Genomic DNA, 20,313 nt, shown 5'->3' with positions numbered 1-20,313 from the left:
TGTGAAGACTGACTCAAAATAATCATTCAAAACCGTGGTCATTTTCTCATGACCCAATATCAATTCTCCCTTCTCATCCTCCAAGGGACCTACGTTCATCTTAGCCACCCTTTTCTGCTTTGTGTAATTATAAAAACTTTTACTACCCGTTTTTATGTTTTGTACTAGCTTATTTTCATAATCTAGCTTCCCTTTGGTTATTGATTACTCAGTGGTACTTCGTTGTTTTGTAAAGTTTTCCCAATCTTCCAGTTTCCCACTATTCTTGGCAACTTTGTATGCACGTATATGTAAGACATATATGTACCTTGATAATAAATTTACTTTGAAGTTTGAAATCGGTACCACTGACTACCGAGGCGGAATCAGCACATGCTCATTGTTAGGGTAATCTCATGGCACCATCTGCTGGCCATTTCTTTGCACTTGGTGCTGATACATAAATGAGCTTTATCGCCCTCTCCTGAGGAACTGTGTCAAATCCGCTTCAGAATCAGGTTTATTATCATGGACATATAATATGTCCTGAAAAATGGTGTTTTGTAGCAGCAGTACAATGCAATGCATAACATATACTATAAATTACAATAAGAAACATGTATAAAAATTAAAATAATGTAAAAAGAGAGAAATACAGTGAGGTAGTGTTCATGAGTTCATGGACTGTTCAGGAATCTGATGGCAGAGGTGAAGAACCTGTTCCTAAAATGTTGAATGTGCGTCTTCAGGCTCCTGTACCTCCTCACTGATGGTAGCAATGAGACAAGGGCATGACAGATGCTGTCTTTTTGAGGCATCACCTCTTGAAGATCTCCTCGATGGTGAGGAGGCTAATACAGCATCTGTTGGAAGTGACATAGCATCTGAATCCAGGTTTTCAATATGACTCTCCCATATCTGAACGACAGCTTGCTGTGCTGCAGTTTTCAGCTTTTTGTTGTTGACCAAGCTGGGAAGTAACTGCGTGTGGAACATGAAGGTCCTCACTCGAAACCATAAACACTACCTCATTCTTTGCCTTTTGCACTATTTATCTTGCTTTGTAACTTACATTAATTTTTATGCTTTGCTGTCTTGTACTCTTGTAAAAACAAATTACACAACGTCTGTCAGGTCGTGCCAGGCCATGCCGTCTTCTCATTGCTAGCATCAGGAGGAAGGTACAGAAGCCTCAGGATTCACACCACCCCAGGATTAGGATCAATTATTACCCTCCCCCTGCCCCACCGAGCCAAAAGGCACTTGAACTAATGGGGATAAATTTACAGAACTACACTCACCTTTACTTGCCAACACTGAACTGATCCCACAACCTGTTGACTCACTTTCAGGGACTCTTCATCTCAGGTTCTCAGTATTTATTGCTTATTTAATTATTATTATTATTATTTCTATTTCTTTTGTATTTGCACAATTTGTTGTCTTTCACACATTTGTTTGTCCCCCCATTGGGTGTGGTCTTTCATTGGTTTTATTATGGTTCTTGGATTTACTGACTATGCCTGCAAGACAACAAATCTCAAGGTTGTATATGGTGACATATATATACTTCGATAATATATTTACTTGGAATAAACCCGGTTTTGTGTGTCAAAAGAAGAGTCTGGTGAATTTCTACAGACTTAATGTGGAGACCGTACTGACTGGTTGCGTCACTGCCTGGTACGAAGAAACCAGGTCACAGGATGGTAAAAAGCTGCAGAGAGCTGAAAACTCAGCCAGCTGCATCATGGGCACCAGCCTCCCCAGCAATGAGGACATCCTCAAAAGCCGATGCCTCAAGAAGGTGGCTTACATCAGTAGATGTAACGAGAAGTAGACTCCTCATGACTCTCATCAGGGATGAGATACAGGAGTCTGAAGGCACACTTTCAGCATTTTGAGAACAGCTTCTTCCCCTCCACCATCAGATTTCTGAATGGTCCATGAACCCATGAACACTACTTCACTATTCTGCTCTGTTCTTGCACTACTTGTTTTTAAGCTATTTATTATTGCAACTTAAAGTAATTTTTAATATATTGCACTGAACAGCTGTCAGAAAAGAACAAATTTTACAACATATGTCAGTGATACGAAAGCTGATTCTGACCCAGTTCACTTTCCACCAGGGGTCACCAGAGAGCAGGAGGGTGTGATGCAGACACGGTGACGATGCAGACCCTGTTCTACAACCAGTAACCCAATACACCAGCCCCTTCCTCAGACAGCTGAGCAATATAATGCTTACTAAGCTCCCCAGCTGTGATTTTTAAATCCACCTTAACCATTTTCTACAGAGAGTAGTGAACTCCGCCCAATCCATCACAGGCACATCCTTCTATTGGTAGCACCTAGATGAGGTGAGGTTAACTCTATTTGTCACATGTACGTTGACATATCGAAACAGACTGTATCAATGGCTAGCACTGTCTGAGGGCACCAAAATAGTGTGCCCACAACCTACTAACCCGTGCGTCTGTGGAATGTGGGAGGAAACCGGAGCACCCGGAGAAATCCCACACACTCACAGGGAGACCATAAAAGCTCCTTATAGACAGCTGCAGGAGTTGAACCACAATTGCTGGCACTATAAAGCATTACGCTAACTAGTACGCTAATATGTTGCCCAAGGAGGCAACTTCCCGTCATCAAAGATTCCCACCTGCTGGACCATGACATCCTCTCGTAGCTACCATCGGGCAGGAGGACCAGAAGCTTAAAATCCTATACCATTAAGATCAAGAACAGCTACTTGCCTTTAACTATTCGGTTCTTGAGACAATCTACCCAACTCTAATCATCACTATAATTAGCAACACATTGACCACTCAGATCACTTTAACTCAAATAGACTTTTTTTGTTATAATTGTTTTTTCTTGCATATACTTTATATGTATTTGATGTTTTTCTTGTGAATGATGTGTGTTTGTGATACTGCCGCAAGTCGGTTTTTTGTTGCACCTGTGCATGCCCAGTACATAAACATTCATATAGCAAAGGTGCCTAAGACTTTTGCACAGTACAGTTGTAATTTTATGCACTGCACTGCACTGCTGCCACAAAAAAAAACAGATTTCATGATATAAGTGAGTGATGATAACCTGATTCTGATGTGGACTGAGAGTGGGAAAGGGGCAGGGAGAGGGGAATCATGGTTGGGAAAAGGGGAAGGGAGAGAGGAGGGAGCGGGGAGCACCAGAGAGACATCCTGTAATGATCAATAAACCATCAAATGACCTTGCCTGGTGTTTCAGGGCTGGGTGTGTCTGTATCCACGCAATCAGAATCAGGTTTATTATCAGCGGCATGTGACGTGAAATTTGTTAAATTTGTTAAATTAATGTAGTAGACAGTGAGGAAGGTTTTCAGAGCCTGCAGAGGGACTTGGACCAGCTGGAAAAATGGGCTGAAAAATAGCAGATGGAGTTTAATACAGACAAGTGTGAGGTATTGCATGTTGGAAGGGCAAACCAAGGTAGAACATACAGGGTTAATGGTAAGGCACTGAGGAGTGCAGTAGAACAGAGGGATCTAGGAATACAGATATAAAATTCCCTAAAAGTGGCATCACAGGTAGATAGGGTTGTAAAGAGAGCTTTTGGTACATTGGCCTTTATTAATCAAAGTATTGAGTATACGAGCTGGAATGTTATGATGAGGTTGTATAAGACATTGGTGAGGCCAAATCTGGAGTATTGTGTTCAGTTTTGGTCACCAAATTACAGGAAGGATATAAATAAGGTTGAAAGAGTGCAGAGAAGGTTTACAAGGATGTTGCCGGGACTTGAGAAACTCAGTTACAGAGAAGGATTGAATAGGTTAGGACATTATTCCCTGGAGCGTAGAAGAATGAGGGGAGATTTGATAGAGGTATATAAAATTATGATGGGTATACATAGAATGAATGCAAGCAGGCTTTTTCCACTGAGGCAAGGGGAGAAAAAAACCAGAGGACATGGGTTAAGGGTGAGGGGGGAAAAGTTTAAAGGGAACACGAGGGGGGCTTCTTCACACAGAGAGTGGTGGGAGTATGGAATGAGCTGCCAGATGAGGTGGTAAATGCGGGTTCTTTTTTAACATTTAAGAATAAATTGGACAGATACATGGATGGGAGGTGTATGGAGGGATATGGTCCGTGTGCAGGTCAGTGGGACTCGGCAGAATATGGTTTGGCACAGCCAAGAAGGGCCAAAAGGCCTGTTTCTGTGCTGTAGTTTCTATGGTTTCTATGGTCACCCGTCTATTATCCGAAGCAGCAGCAGTTCAATTCAATACATAATATAGAAGGAAAAGAAAAACACAAAATAAAATAATAATAATAAATAAATGAATCAATCACAGTATACGTGTATTGAATAGATTAAAAATCATGCAAAAAAACCCCCAGAAATACTATATATTAAAAACAGTGAAGTAGTGTCCAAGGATTCAATGGCTATTTAGGAATCGGATGGCAGAGGGGAAGAAGCTGTTCATGAATCACTGAGTGTGTGCCTTCAGGCGTCTGTACCTCCTACCTGATGGTAACAGTGAGAGAAGGGCCTGGGTGCTGGAGGTCCTTAATAATGGACACTGCCTTTCTGAGACACCGCTCCTTGAAGGTGTCCTGGGTGCTTTGTAGACTAGTACCCAAGAAGGAGCTGACTATATTTACAACCCTCTGCAGCTTCTCCCGGTCCTGTGCAGTAGCACCCCCCTCCCCCCATACCAGACAGTGATGCAGCCTGTCAGAATGCTCTCCACTGAGAGCACAATTTAGCCAATGTGTTCTTCTTTCACCAATGCTAACATTATAATGCAGAATTCCATTGTAATGTACAGGCAGCATAGCTGCTAGAACAACTGCCTCACAGATCTGACAACCCCAGGTGCAATCCTGACCTCTGGTGCTGTCTGTGTGGAGTTTGCAAGTTCTTCCTCTAACTACAAGATCCTTCACCTGGTACTCCAGTTTCCTTCCAGACCCACAAAAGTCGATGGGACTTGGCAGAACAGCAGTTTGTGTGGATTTTAATGGGCCAAAGGGCCTGTTTCTCTGCTGTAGTGCTCTATGACTTTATGACTCTAAGTGCGGGTTGATTGCTAAATTGACTTCCGAATTTTTAGGGGAATGGAGTTTTTGGGAAAGTGGGGGGAAAATAAAATTAGTGTTGGATTTGTGTTAGCGGGTGTTTGACGGGCTGAATGACCTGCTTTGGTGTTTTCTCTCTCTCTATGACTCTAAGCAGCAGCCAGTCCACACACAGCAAATGGCGGCACCGTAGCGTGGCAGTTAGCTGATGTGCCAGTGACCTGGGGTCAATTTCTGCCATTGCCTGTAAGGAGTTTGTATGTGGGTGCTCCAGTTTCCCCTTGCATCCCCAAAGGCACTAAGATTAGTAGGTCAATTGTTCACATGGGCGTAATCAGGTGGCATGTGTTCATTGGGCTGGAAGCACACTGTTAATATGCTGTATCTCCAAAAAAAATAAAGCCAAACATGAAAAACCTGCTCCGATGAGACTGATTTTAATGATTCACCAGGTACGTCAAATACTGAAATACTGACATCGGATCCCAGCAGGTCGGGGTAGATTTTGATAGAAACAAATTTGTGGATCATCTACAGAGCAAAAACACCATTTAGAGTTCTACAGAACAGCCTTTTGAAGTTTCATCGTGTAGCAGTAGTAGTGTGATTTCTCAGCTGAGTAGGGCATACTCCTAAGGGATTGTCTCCATGATGTTGAGGTGCATTACTTTCATGAAGAATGCCTGTGTGTGACGTTGTTTAACATGGGGAGGCTGATGCATGGGCAACCTCCACACAGACCCCGACAGATCGTGGTCAGGATCCAGCTCTTTGGCTAGATCCTCTCCCTTGACCTTCCACCATGAGTGGCTGTACCAGGTGCTAAGCCCCAGGTGGCTAAACACCAGGCAGCAACACTCTCCGGAACTCAAGAACTCACAAGCATTTCCATCACAAAAAGGTGATCAACCCTGGAGAAGTTTCCCTGTATAACTCCTGTTGGAACTAATTCTGCTGCATGGTGTTTGTTGTTGAGGTGTTATAAACAACAAAGGACATAGAAGATAGAACAGTCCAGCACAAGAATGGGCACTTCAATCCACAATATTGAGGCAAATTAATTAAATTAATAATCTAATCTCCAACTAAATTGATATTCTTGCTACACAATACCACTATACCTACATTCCCTGTATATTCACATCCCTATCTAAGAGCGTTTTGAATATCGATACCGTATCTGCCTCCACCAGTATCCTAGGCAGTGCATTCTTGGCTTCCACCACTCTCGGTGTAAAAAACTTGGCCTGCCCATCTTCTTTCAGCATATCCTCTTGCACCTTAAAGCGCATGTCCTCAGGTTCAAGTTCTCGTGCCTGCCGGCACTTGGCCGAGCAGATGCCATCTGTGGTGTCAGCTCCAAAATGGATACAGCACAATATTAACGCTTGTCCAGAGACCGGGATGTTGCCGGTCTGATTGGGAAGGCGAATGCGATGACGAACCTGGGCTTCACGACAAAGCCGAAGGCCCCATGTGTATTTGCGTGTGAGGCTGAGGGAGATTGGAGTCTCAGCGAGGACGCAGAGTGCAGTGTGCGAGCTTTCCCTTTACGTCGGCTTCGGGGGACAGTGTTAGTAGTTGATCTGTGAGTGGATAAGAAACGTCATTCTTCAGAGCTGCGAGTTTCGTAATTTCACTGCAAGTGAGTTTTGCATGGTGCCTTGTTGTTGATATGATCTGGGAAGGAAGAAAGAATTTAGAGCAAAGAAAAACCTTACAGCAAAATTAGGAGTTAAAACTCCCACTAGAGATTTTCTCTCTGATTAAGCTGGTTCTCACAGCTCAACCATGTCTTATTCTTGAGCTGTGCAAACGAAATGCTAGCCTAGTTGAAACTTTAAACGGCCGCAGAAGGGAAGCTGAAACCTAGTGCTCAAATCTCGGAATTCAGATGTGGCAGGAAGTGCTTTCCTCAGCTACTCAGCTGGTCTCTGTCTGTAGGTGGACGGGAGAGTTGGCAAAGTTGTCAAAACACATCCACTAACTAAAAACAATCACTCAGTGAATCTTCATGTCAGTCTCTACTGTCGGTATAATTTGGAGGTAGTCGTTTAAAGTTTAGAAAGATGCACGGCGAGAAATAAACAGTATCAAACTGTTGCAGTTTATAGAAATCTGAAATGTGGCAAACACCCAGCAGATCAGTCTGAACAGATTTCTTGCATCTGTAATTTCTTTTTGCTTTCCAGCTGCTGGCTAATTAACCCAGATAAATGCAGATGGAGTTAAAAGGAGCCAGCTAACAAATCTGCTGTTTTACAGTCTGGACACTCTGATTCAGTCCTGGCCTGAAGTGCTGTCTATGTGGAGTTTGCATGCTTTCCCTGTAACTGCATTTGTTTGGCCTGAGTACTCTAATTTCCTATCACATCCAAAGTATGTGTGTCAGAAGGTTTGGATATGGCCCAAGTGCACAGAGAGAGGGAGACTGAAGCAGGTCAGCACTTAACTGACTTTAATGAGAATGGTTGTAGAATACAAAGGAGAAGGAAAACTTTAATTGCTAGGCCAACAGAGCCATTAATTAAAACTCTCAAAATGGAAGTTAAATGCCAACACTGCAGCTGGAAGCAATGACTAATACTAGGTGAATACTGCAGCTTTCCAGCACCCATCAAAACAGTAGTCCTCTTTCCCAGACAAGGACGAGGGTAAGCCAGGAGCGTAAACTTTGCTGTGCTTTTGGTCAAGTGTCAACAAGATTAGAACAAAAAGAAGGGAGTTAAATACAACCTTAATTAGCTTGAACCTCCGTCTGTGATTGTGACATATGTGTTGGTAGGTTAATGGGCCACTGTAAATTGTCCCAGGTGAGTGGTAGAATCTGGGAGACATTGATGATTTAAAAATCGTGGCATAGTAGTATAGCAGTCAGTGAGTGTAACTATTTACGGAACCAATGATCAGGGTTCAATTCCCACTGTTGTCTGTAAGGAGCTTGTACGTTGTCCACGTGATTGCACGAGTTTCCTCCGGGTGCTCTGATTTTCCCCTATATTCCAAAGAGATGTGGGTTAGGGTTAGTAAGTAGTGGGCATGTTATATTGGTGCCGGAAACATGCAACACTTGTAAACTGCCCCCAGCACATACTCAGACTGTGTTGCTTGTTGAAACAAGTGACACATTTTGCTCCCTGTTTCAATGTATTTGTGCCAAATAAATCTAATCTTTGAATGTGAGGAGAACTGGTGTCTGGGAAAATTATCACAAGCAGAGGTGATATATAGAGGTGACTGACTGATGGAAAAAGTGATGACAAAGGCAAAGTGAACACCTGGGAGGCAAAAATGTAAAATCAATAACAAAATAATGTAGTGTGAAGCGCAGAACCTGAAATAATATGGACTGATGTTTTGGAAACCCTGACTATCTGATCCCATTGAAACTTACAAATTTCTTCAAATTGGTAAACACAAGAGATTCTGCAGATGCTGGAAATCCAGAACACACACAAAATGTTGGAGAAACTCAGTAGGTCAGGCAGCATCTATGCAAAGGGATAAACAGTCAACAATTCCAGCCATGACCTTATGAAAGATCTTGTCCTGTAACGTCAGCTGTTTATTACCTGCTTTAGACGCTGCCAGACCTACTGAGTTCCTCTTTAAATTGTTAAATTCGTTTCTATTTTCACATGTACCAAAGCATAGTGCTCGCCATTCCTATAGATAATTTAATTACAACAGAATATTGAGGTAGTACTAGCGAAAAGTAATAAAAGAGTGCAGAACCAAGTGTTACAGTGCAGGCAGACAGTAAGACCTTTATGAGGTAGGAATGTGTACACAGTACATAGATCGGTACAGTACAAGAACAGGCCCTTTGGTTCACAAAGTCTGTGCTGACTATACAGTACTGTGCAAAATTCTCAGGCACATACATACATATATCAGGGGTGATTGATAAATTCATGGCCTAGGGTAAAAGGAGTCAGTTTTAGAAAACCTAGCACATGTATTTTTCAACAAAGTCCCCTCCTACATATTCACACTTAGTCCAGCGGTCGTGGAGCATACGGATCCCTTCTTTGCAGAAGTCGGCATCTTGGACCTCCAGCAAGTGGTCCACAGCAGGGGTGATTGATAAATTTGTGGCCTAAGCTGGAAGGAGATGACTTATATAGCTCTTGTTACATGCATGTGTAGTTCAACTCTTTTGAGTGATTATGCAGAAAGTTTGAGGTTAATAACTCATCTCCTTCTACCTTAGGCCACGAGCTTATCAATCACCCCTGCTGTGGACCACTTTCTGGAGGTCCAAGATGCCGACTTCTACAAAGAAGGGATTCGTATGCTCCACAACCGCAGAACTAGGTGTGTAAATGTAGGAGGCGACTATGTTGAAAAATAAATGTGCCAGGTTTTCTAAAATTGACTCCTTCTACCTTAGGCCACAAACTTATCAATCACCCCTCGTTTATCCAGAATATGTATGTGTCAACGTGGAGCAGAGAGCGAGTTTGTAAATCTGGCTGGAGCAAAGGATGTCGGGAATAGTGAGGGTGGAGCACTGCGGGAGGGGTGTGGGACGGGTGGCAGAGAAGAAATGCCAGGAGCGGGGGGGGGGTGCGGGTGCAGACACACTCAACCCTGAGACACCAGGCAAGGTAATTTGATTCCAAACAATTGGTTTATTGATCATTACAGAATGTCTCTCTGGTGCTTTCCGCTCCTTGGTCTCTCTCTTCCCCTTTTCCCAACCATGATTCCTCTCTCCCGACACCCTTTCCACAATAGAGACCCATATCAGAATCAGGTTTATCATCACTCACATATGTCATGAAAATTGTTTCTTTTTGTGGCAGCAGTACAGTGCAACACATAAAATTACTATGGTACTATGCAAAGATCTGAGGCGTCCTAGCTAAATATATATATTACGTGCCTATGACTTTCACACAGTACTCTACGTACTTTAAGTAATCATATATATCCCTGAATTCCATGCCTATTCATTGTACCTGTTCAAAATATCCGTTGAATATTTAGATGGCAAGCGTTTAGAGCTGGGGTTATGGATGTTTTTTATGCCATGGATCAATGCCATTTAGTGGCCCCTAGGTTGGGAACTCCTGGTTTAGAGGGATGTGGGCCTAATCAGGATTAGCTTGTATATACACCTTGGTCAGCATGGACATATATGGGCAAATGGCCTTTTCTGTGTTGTACAACTGTATGACTCTGACTGTATGGCATGCATTTTAGACTGCTCTTAATGTAAAAAAAGAACCTTCTATCTTTAGAGGTTCTCAATCAGGCAAATAAATTTGATTATTATCGGGACTAGCCGACCATTGAACCATTCAGCATGAACCTAATCATTACTGTTTTGCTTTGATCACTAAAATAGACTTGTGTTTTATAATCCTGAAGAAGGATTGGCTCTTTACTCCTCTCCATAGATGCTGCCTGACCTGCTGAGTTTCTTCAGCATTTTGTCTGCGTTGCTAGAGAATTCCAGAATCTGCAGAATCTATTGTGTTTGTTGTTTTTTCGGCTTTGATTACGTCCTTGTGTATAATTTATGTTTAACTTAGGCTTTTCTTGTGAATGCTGTGTACCTGATGCTTTGTGCCTGTAATTTGCTGAAAGTAAACTTCTCATTACACCCATGTGTACTTGTACTTGTGCAGATGATGATAAGCTCGACTTTGCTAGTTCACTGAAAATTATTTTAACATGGTGACTTAAGGCTTAATGATGAGTCAATGGAGACACAGGGTGGAACAAAAGCATAGCAGTTAGTGTAACGTTATTACAGCACCAGCACCACTGGTTCAATTGCCACCGCTGTCCTTAAGATGTTTGCGTGTTCTCCCCGTGACCATATGGTTTTCCTCTGGGTGCTCCAGTGTCCTCCCACAGTCCACAGGCATATGGTTAGTCGGTTAATTAGTTAATTGGATGACATGGGCTCATTGGGCAGAATGGCCAGTTCCTGCGCTGTCTCCAAATTAAATAAATAAAGAACAGTACCAGCGACCTGGGTTCAATTCCCAACTCTGTCTGTAAGGAGTTTGTGTGTTCTCCTCATGACTGCATGGGTTTCCACTGGGTACTCCAGTTTCCTCCCACAGTCCAAAGACGTACAGGTTAGGGTTAGCAAATCGTGAGCATGCGGTGTTGGTGCCGGAAACACGGCGACACTTGCAGGCCTCCCCGCAGCATCTGCTCAGATTGCGTCGACATAATGATGCATTTCACTGTATGTTTTGATGTGCACGTGACAAACAAAGCCAATCTTTGAAATTAGGGAGAATACATATCTGGGGAAATTAGCATAATTAAAGGTGATGGACTGAGGTGACCGACTTAAAAGTTGACGACAAAGGCCAGGGGAACACCTGGAGCTAAAAATGTAGAATATGTAACAAAATAATGTGAACTGAAGTTTAACGTTGAAATAATGTGAGGTGATGTCTTGGAAATCTTGTCTATCTGATGCCATTGACACTTACAAATATCTTTAAATCGGTAAATTGGTTTACTATTGTCATACATACCAAGGTAGAGTGATTGTTTTGCATGCTATCCAGACAGACCAATTCATTACAACAATGCTTTGAAGCCATATGAGTGAAAATTAGAAAATAATTTAATTAGAGAAACAGTGTAGAACAGGCGCTTCCAGCCCACAGCCAGGCCACCCAGCAATCCACCTAGCCTAATCATCACAGGACAATTTACAATGACCAATTAACCTACTAAGCAGTACATCTTTGAACTGTGGGAAGAATCCGGAGCACCTGCAGGACACCCATGTGCTCACGAGAAGAGCATACAAGCTTTCTGACAGAGGACACCGGTCTGAACTCTGAACTGGGATACCCTGAGCTATAACAGTTGTGTGTTTACTGCTACACTACTGTGGTGCGGAATAAAGTGTTACGTTTACAGAGAACATGCAGAGCAGTCTGATGATAAGGTGCAAGACCATTGTCAGGAACCATTTTTTGGTCCTACACCTGGAATGGAGTGATTTGGATACAATATCTGTGCTGAGGAAGGGAATTGAGGATTGGCCCTGAACTGGCTCTAGCTTCCTGCCAAGAACAACTGGTGATCTACAACATCTAACTGTTCAACAACAGATGAAAATAACTTAATTTACTTAACAGTGTTCTATTGCTAACATGGCTGATTTAATCTACTTAAGAACATTAAAAGAACATGATCATGAGTAAGCTATTTAGCCCTTGATGGCCAGTCTGCTATTGATTGAGATCACAGCTGACCTGGCGCCATTTTACTGACTTACTCACACATCCCAAGGTTTCCTTAATATCCAGAAATCTATTGATCTCTGTTTTGAACAACCTCATTAACTAAGCTTCCACTATTGTCTGTGGTGGGGAATTCAGCAGCTTCTGAAGAATTTTCCCCTATTTCTCTCTTTAATGATCGGAATCAGCATCAGGTTTATTGTTACTGAATTATGTCATGAAGTGTGTTGTTTTGTGGCAGCAGTACAGCGCGAGATATAAAAATACTATTAGCTGCAATAAGAAATATTTAAAAATAGGTAGTGCAAAAAGAAAACAAAATTGGGTTGTGTTTATGGGTTCATGGATCATTCAGAAATCTGATGACAGAAGAGAAGAAGCTGTTCCTAAAGCAGTAAGTGTGGTGCGTCAGTCTCGTGTACCTCCTGCTGGATGGCGTCAATGAGAAGAGGGGAAGTCCTATGTGGTGAGGGTCCTTCACGGTGAGGTTCCCCCTTCCTGAGGCATCAACTTTTGAAGATCCCTCAATGTTGGGGAGGCTAGTGCCCATAATTGAGCTGGCTGAGCTTTTCCCAGTCTTTAGCATTGGTGCCTCTATACCATTCTGTGATACACCCAATAGAAATACCCTTTTCTGAGACTTTTAGCCTCGCTTCTATGTTCCTCAGCCAAGTGAAACTTCTTTTCTCTAACCAGCTTGTTGAGTTCTGTGGGAATTTTGTAATTCTGGGTGTAATCTCCTAATTCCTCTACACTCCAGCGAACTGGTGTTGATAGTCCTGACGAAGGGTCTCGGCCTGAAACATCGACTGTACCTCTTCCTATAGATGCTGCTTGGCCTTCTGCGTTCACCAGCAACTTTGATGTGTGTTGCTTGAATTTCCAGCATCTGCAGAATTCCTGTTTTTTGGTGTTGATAGTGCTAGTGGGACCAGACAACACGCCTGTTTGGGTGCAGCCCGGCTAACAGAGGGCTTAATGGAGATATTTAATGTCTGTTTGCAATAGTTCACTGTCCCTGCAGGCTTCAGAGCAACCATTATCACTCTGGTACCCGAGACAGCGGTGGTAACTGGCCTGAATGATTACCGTCCAATGGGACTGACCACAGCAATAATGAAGTACCTCGAGAGGTTGGTAACGGATTTTATAAAATCCCACCTTCCAGCTACATTGAACCATTTCCGTTTCTCTACAGCTCAAACAGGTGCACTGATGATGTCATAGCCTGAGCCCTCTACTCCAAATGTCCCATTTAGAAAATGATGCCTCATATGCTATTCATCAGCTCAGCGTTTAACATTATCATCCCTCAGAGGCTGGTGGGTAAACTAGCTTCGTCGGGACTCAACACCCCTCTCTGTAACTGGATCTGGGACTTCTTGACAGAAAGACCCCAGTCAGTCCGAGTTGGCAGCAACATCTCAAGCTCCATCACGCTAAGCACCGGTGCCCCCCAGTGCTGTGTGCTCAGCCGGCTGCCATTCACACTGCTGAATCACAATTGCATGGCCAGATCCAGCTGGCGTTTGTTGATGATACAACAGTGGTTGGCCAGATCAGCGATAATGATGAGTCAGCATACAGAGAGGAGGTAGATGGCTTGTCGAGTGGTTTGAGAACAATAACCTGAGTCTCAACGTGGGCAAGACAAGAGAGATGACTGTGGAATTCAGGAAGGTGCAGGTCCACCATTCTCCATTGCACAATGGCTCTGCTGTGGGCAATCTGACCTAACACCTCCTCATTATTCAAGAAGGCACAGCAGCGTCTACATTTTCTGAGGAGATTCAGGCCTGCAAGGCTCCCTGCCCCCAATCTAACAACTTTCTACAGGAGCACCACCAAGATTGTCCTTTCTGACTGCATCATTGTGTGGGATGAAAGGTGCATAGCACTACAGAGGATAGGGAAAAACACTGAGCGGATCACTAGGGTCCTGCTTCCCCCTGTTTGTGACATTTCCCAGTTGTATTGCGTGCAAAGGGTCAAAAGCATTGTTGATCCCTACCAACTACCAACTCTGACCCACTACCATCAGGAAGGAGGTAAAGGAGCATCAGGACTAGGACTGCAAGACTGGGTAACAGATTCTTCCACCAGGCTGTGAGACTAATGAATACCCTGCCATCACTGAGGTCTTGTCACAGCGAGCTATTTACTATTTACCTCTGCTGTGTACCACACGCACTTAGAATTATATTTTATTAATTTATCTATGGTAATATTTTGTTTTATGTTCAATGCGTGTTATATGATTGGTGGGTGCACCGTGATCTCGAGGAATGTTTTTGTTCGGTTGTATATATGTACAATCAGATGAAATAAAGTTGAGCTTGAATTTGAATTTGAATTTGAAATTCAACTATTGCAGTTTCATTCTCTCTGCCTCAGAAGTCTGGGTCCAGCGGTGCAAGTAGTCATCACAACTCTGGTCTCCCTTGGTTCCAGTGGATGACCATGACCAGAATTCTCCTGAATGAACAGAGTTCATGAGGATGATTCTTGGGATGAAAGGGTTTATGTATGATGGCTCTGGACCTGTAGTCACTAGAGTTTCAAAGAGCCGGGGGGTGGGGGAAGGTGTCTTGTCGAAACCGATTGAATATTGAAGGCCTGAATAGAATGGGAGAGTCTAGAACCAGAGGGCACAGCTTCAGAATAGAGGGCATCCATTTAGAGCAGAGATGAGGAGGAATTTCTTTAGCCAGAGGGTAGTAAATCTGTGGAATTAATTGCCACAGATATAGGAAAAGAATTGTGCCATTCTGCCCACTAACTCTGCTGCACCATTCCATCATGGCTGATTTATTATCCCCCTCAACCCCAGTCTCCAACGTTCTTCTTGTAACCTTTGACACCCTGATTAATCAAGAACCTATCAACTTCAGCTTCAAATATACCCTTGGCTTCACAGTCATCTGTGGCAATGATCTCAGGGTTGTATATGGTGACACATATGTACTTTGATAATAAATTTACTTTGAACTTTGAACCAGTCAACCATTTGATTCTTGAATCATCCAGAAAAATCCTAAGCACTACAGCTTAGCAACATCAAATATTTGGCACTAAAATGGACTTGTGTTTCATAGACCTGGTGAAGAGTCTCAGCCCAAAATGTCACCTATTTGTTTCCCTCCATAGATGCTTCCTGACTTCTTGAGTTCTTCCAGCATTTTGTGTGTGCTGCTCAACATGATTTTATGGAAGTATTTTGGCATGATCAGTGACCAGGCTTTGGAAACCTTTTGCTCCATCAGCCTGTGAATGTTATTGCAATCAGTGGGTGGAGGTGTTGGCCAACACCTCCACCCACTGATTGCGATAACATTCACAGAACAGGCTGCCCCACCTGCCACCCTAAAAATACCTCCAGCCTGATCTGCACAGCACGGTGCAAATCACACTGTGACTTGTTGAGTGACAGCTTCATCGGACGCACATATTCAAGAGGCAGGTCAGTTATCTAAAATATGTAAGTAGCGAGTCCTGCAAATCATGAGGTGGTTGGTTCCGAGAATGTTAACGTGTCTACGTAAGAGTCTGTCGGGAATAGAGGAGGAATTCTCAGTCCCCCATTCCTTCCACACCAATCCAATTTCACACCATGTCACTCAGTCCTTCTCGCCATGAAGGTGGTCATCGAAGCCAGCAGGCTGAGATGTCTGTGGAGGAATGCTGTTGACTGGCACATTCCAGGCTGCACGAGAGTGTGTTGAGTGATGCACTGAAGCTTGGTATAGCTACCACAAGGACTCAGCGGGGAAGCAGCACAGTGTAGGGTTCCTCCACTGCTTGAGAGGGAGGGGCCGGGTTGGGTGAGGAAGCCCCCCAATTATTATTGTGTTATATACCACCCCAGAGTGCCCATGAGTAGCAGCAGTGATACTGAAATGTAGGATTGTAACAGAGCAGTACAGGAAACATTGACTATGAATGTAAAGAATGAAAAGGTATTGTACAGTTTATTTGTGTAAATATTTTTAACGAATAAACTTTATTTTGATATATTAAAAAAGCGCTCTAACCCTTAACTCCTTCATTTCTGACTTGTACCTCCTCCATTGCATACTCAAAGGAGGAATTTTGCCAAGAAAAAACCCTACATCAGTTTGTACAACTCAACTAAATTGTTCTAAATCCTCCCCATTCCTGGTAAGAGTAAGAACCCAATATGGAAGGAGACAACTTACTGCATTCTGTCTAGCTCTGTCCAACAAACATCAGAGATTCTGCAGATGTTGGAAATCAGAGAAACACACGGAATTCTAGAGGAACACAGCAGGTCAGGCAGCATCTATGGAAGTGAATAAACAGTTGATGTTTTGGGCCAAGATCCTTCATCAGGGTCTCAGCTGGAAATGCTGACCGTTCATTCCCATTCATAGATGTTTATACTCCTATGTACCTGTGATGCTGCTTTCAATGAAGTATACCTCTAAGTCTCACTGTTCCATTACACTCTCATGTGCTCTAGCAGTCACAGTATACAAAAGTCTTAGGCACATATATATAGACAGGGTGCCTGGAACTTTTGCACAGTACTTAGTAGTTTTATATATTGCACTGTACTGCTGCTGCAAAAGACAAATTTCATGACATATGTGAGTGATGATAAACCTGATTCTGATATGGGTCTCTATTGTGGACTGAGAGTGGGAAGGGGGCAGGGAGAGGGGAATCATGGTTGGGAAAAGGGGAAGGAAGGGGGGAGGGAAAGGCAATCACCAGAGACACCTACTGTAATGATCAACAAACCGATTGCTTGGAAACAAATGATCTTGCCTGGTGTTCCAGGGCTGAGTGTGTCCCCTGCCCCTGGCACTACTTCTCTGTCACTTGTCCCAAACACCTCCCATAGCACTCCACCTCACCATTCCCAGCATCCTTTACTCCCACCGGAGTTACAAACTCGCTCTCCACTGCATGTTGGCCAATACAGAACTGTACAAAGGGCTTAGGTACCCCAGCTATATATATGCGCCTAAGACTTCTGCACAGTACTGCAAGTCTTACACTGGATTGAATTTGCCACCAAAGGCTCTAGTAAGCTTCTACAGGTGTACCATGAAGATCATTCTGACAGGTTGCATCATAGTCTAGTATGGAGTATCCAATGTACAAGATTGCAAGAGGCTACAGAGGGTGGTAGACACAGCCAGTATCATCATGGCACAGCCTTTCCCACCATCCTCAAGAAAGAGACATCCATCATTAAAAGACCACACCGGGACATGCCCCCTTCTCATTATTACTATCAGGGAGAAGGTCAAAGAGCCTGAAGCCACACGCTGAACATCTTAGGAACAGCTTCTTCCTCTTGGAATGGTCCATGAAACCAAGAACATTCCCTCACTATTCTTCTTTTGTTCTATTTATTTATTTTGTAATTTATACGTATATTTTATGTCTTGCCACAAAACAGCACATTTCATAATATTTCAGTGATAATAAACCGGACTCAGATTCTGATTGTGACTGCATTTTTTCCACAGTATGTAGTTGAATGATAAACCTTTCAGACAGATTGAAGGAAATATGTATGTGGAGAAAAGAAATTAGATTATTCCCATCAACACACATCAAAGTTGCTGGTGAAGGCAGCAGGCCAGGCAGCATCTCTAGGAAGAGATACAGTCGACGTTTCAGGCCGAGACCCTTCATCAGGACTCTCTCTCTCTCTCTCACTGATGAACGAGAGGGTGGTATCACTCCTTCCACAGCTGGAACAAGTGGGGGAGGGGGAAGGTCGATGTTTTGCTCCTGCTCGTGCATGGGGGGGGTGGGGGAGCTTTGGGGTTCCAATATTTTTTTGTCATTCATTCTTTGGGGTTTTGTTCTGCTCCGTGATGTCTGCGAACAGTAAGAATTTGAGGTCATATGCTGCATACATTCACTGATATTAAGCGGAATCATTGAACTATTGAACATTTTGGAGCAAACCCTTCATTAGGGTCATAAAGGAAGTCCTGAAATCCGAGCAGCATCCCAGTGATCAACCTCTGCATGCCCTCTTGCACAGCAACATCGGTCTTATAGTGTGGAAGAACTGCAGACAAGGTTTAATCAGTGCTTTGTATCATTGCAATATCATGTCCCAATTCTATGCCCTCATCTGTGAAAGCAACTATGTCATATGCCTTTTTCGCCACTTTATTGCCCCGTGTTGCCACTTTTGGAGAATTTTGTATTTACATTCAAATATCCCTGTCCTTATCAACCTTCCTTAACACCCTACCATTAAATGCATGCATCTTATTTATTTATTCATCTGGGGATACAGCGTGGTAACAGGACTTTCCAGCCACATGACCGGTTAACCTATTAAACAGTACATTTTACACTGCTGTGTGCTGAACTGAGCCTGTGGAACTGCTCCGGCTGCTCTGGGTTTCATGTCTACGGACTCACTTTCGTCCTAAATGCCATTTGCTTACTTTTATTGTCCGCACAATTTGTTTTTTTTTCTTTCTCTGCACATTGGATGTTTGTTGTCTTTCTTTAATGGGTCCTTCTGGGTTTCTTGTTTTGTGGCTGCCCTGTAAGGAGATGAATCTCAGGGTTGTACAGTGTATATATACTGTGAAAATAAATGTACTTTGAACTTTGTCTTTGGACTGTGGGATGAAACTGGAGCAGCTAAAAGAATCCTGCACAGTCACAGGGAGAACGTACAAACTCCCTACAGGCAGCAGCTGGAATTGAAGCCAGGTCGCTGGTGCTGTAATAGTGTTACGCTAACCGCTACACACCGTGCTGTGGCAATCATTATGACTTCCCAGAATGCATCAAAGTTCAAAGTAAATATATTGTACATATATGTAACTGTACAGCACCCTCAGATTTGTCCTCTTGCAGGCATTCACAATAGAACAGAGAAATGCACTAGAATCGCTGAAAAGCACTGCACACAAAGACGGACAAACAACCGAACTGCAAAAGACAAACTGCACAAACACAAAAATAAGTTCATAATTCTGAGAACTTGAGTTGTAGAGTCCTTGAAAGTGAGTCCATAGGTTGCACTTGTCAAAATTAAATTCCATCTTCCAATGCTCCACCCAATTTTCCATCTGATCTATATTCCACTGTAGCCTGCGGCAAGTTTCCTCACTTTCCGTGGCGTCATCGACTTTCCTGTCATCTGCAAAGTTGCTAGTGATACTATCTCCATTCATGTTTTTTTCATTGCAAAGTGGCTGTCTTTATCTTTGAGTGTGGACTGCTTCTCTGATGATAACTTTGAGTGTGGACTGTTTCTCTGATGATAACCCTCTGTAGAAATGAATAATCGACACTCTCACCTAACTATGTCAAAACGACATGCCTTGGAAGGGCTGTTGGAACGACAGCATGTTGCAAAGGAATGAGGCAGCTAATGGTGTGGAAGGGCAATTTCTCCTTGAGGGTCTTGCAACGTGTTAGACCTTGCACTTTCGGCATGACAGGAAAAAAACCTGGCACGGACCAGTCAACCAATGAATCAGGCAGCCTAACAAAACAAAAATATTGAAAGACATCAGCCTGTTTGATGCACCTAACTTATAAACAATACTTCTGGTCATTTAATTGCTTACTTCTGAGCACACAGTGTATAAAAAATTTCCATTAATCATGAAAAAAATCACGGATGGAAGAGCCTGTGTGATGTCATCTGGAAGGCATGTTGTTTATCCTTCCCGCTGGCGCATAGTGCTTCTGCTCAATCTCTTGCAACAGCCCTGTACTCTTTTTAACTCCTCGTAATCGGCCAATTTAGCCTTCGATGGAGATAGGAGAGGACTCAAAACAACTACGCTTTCAAATCTGACACAACAAATGCAGTTTTCTGTGGCAATGGAGTGTGGCTTCAAACTGCAGAGCAAATGTGCTAAAACCCTTAGAGTCACAGAGTCACAGAATACTACAACACAGAAGCAGTTCATTCAGCCCATCTACCCTGTGCTGAACCATTATACTGAATATCTTTGACCTGCAACCACACTATAGCTTTCCATACCCCTTCTCCAGACAGAGAGGGGAAAGTGGGC

This window comes from Mobula hypostoma, chromosome 6 (genome assembly GCF_963921235.1).
Source record: "Mobula hypostoma chromosome 6, sMobHyp1.1, whole genome shotgun sequence".
NCBI lineage: Eukaryota > Metazoa > Chordata > Chondrichthyes > Myliobatiformes > Myliobatidae > Mobula > Mobula hypostoma.
This window is presented reverse-complemented; position numbering follows the sequence as displayed.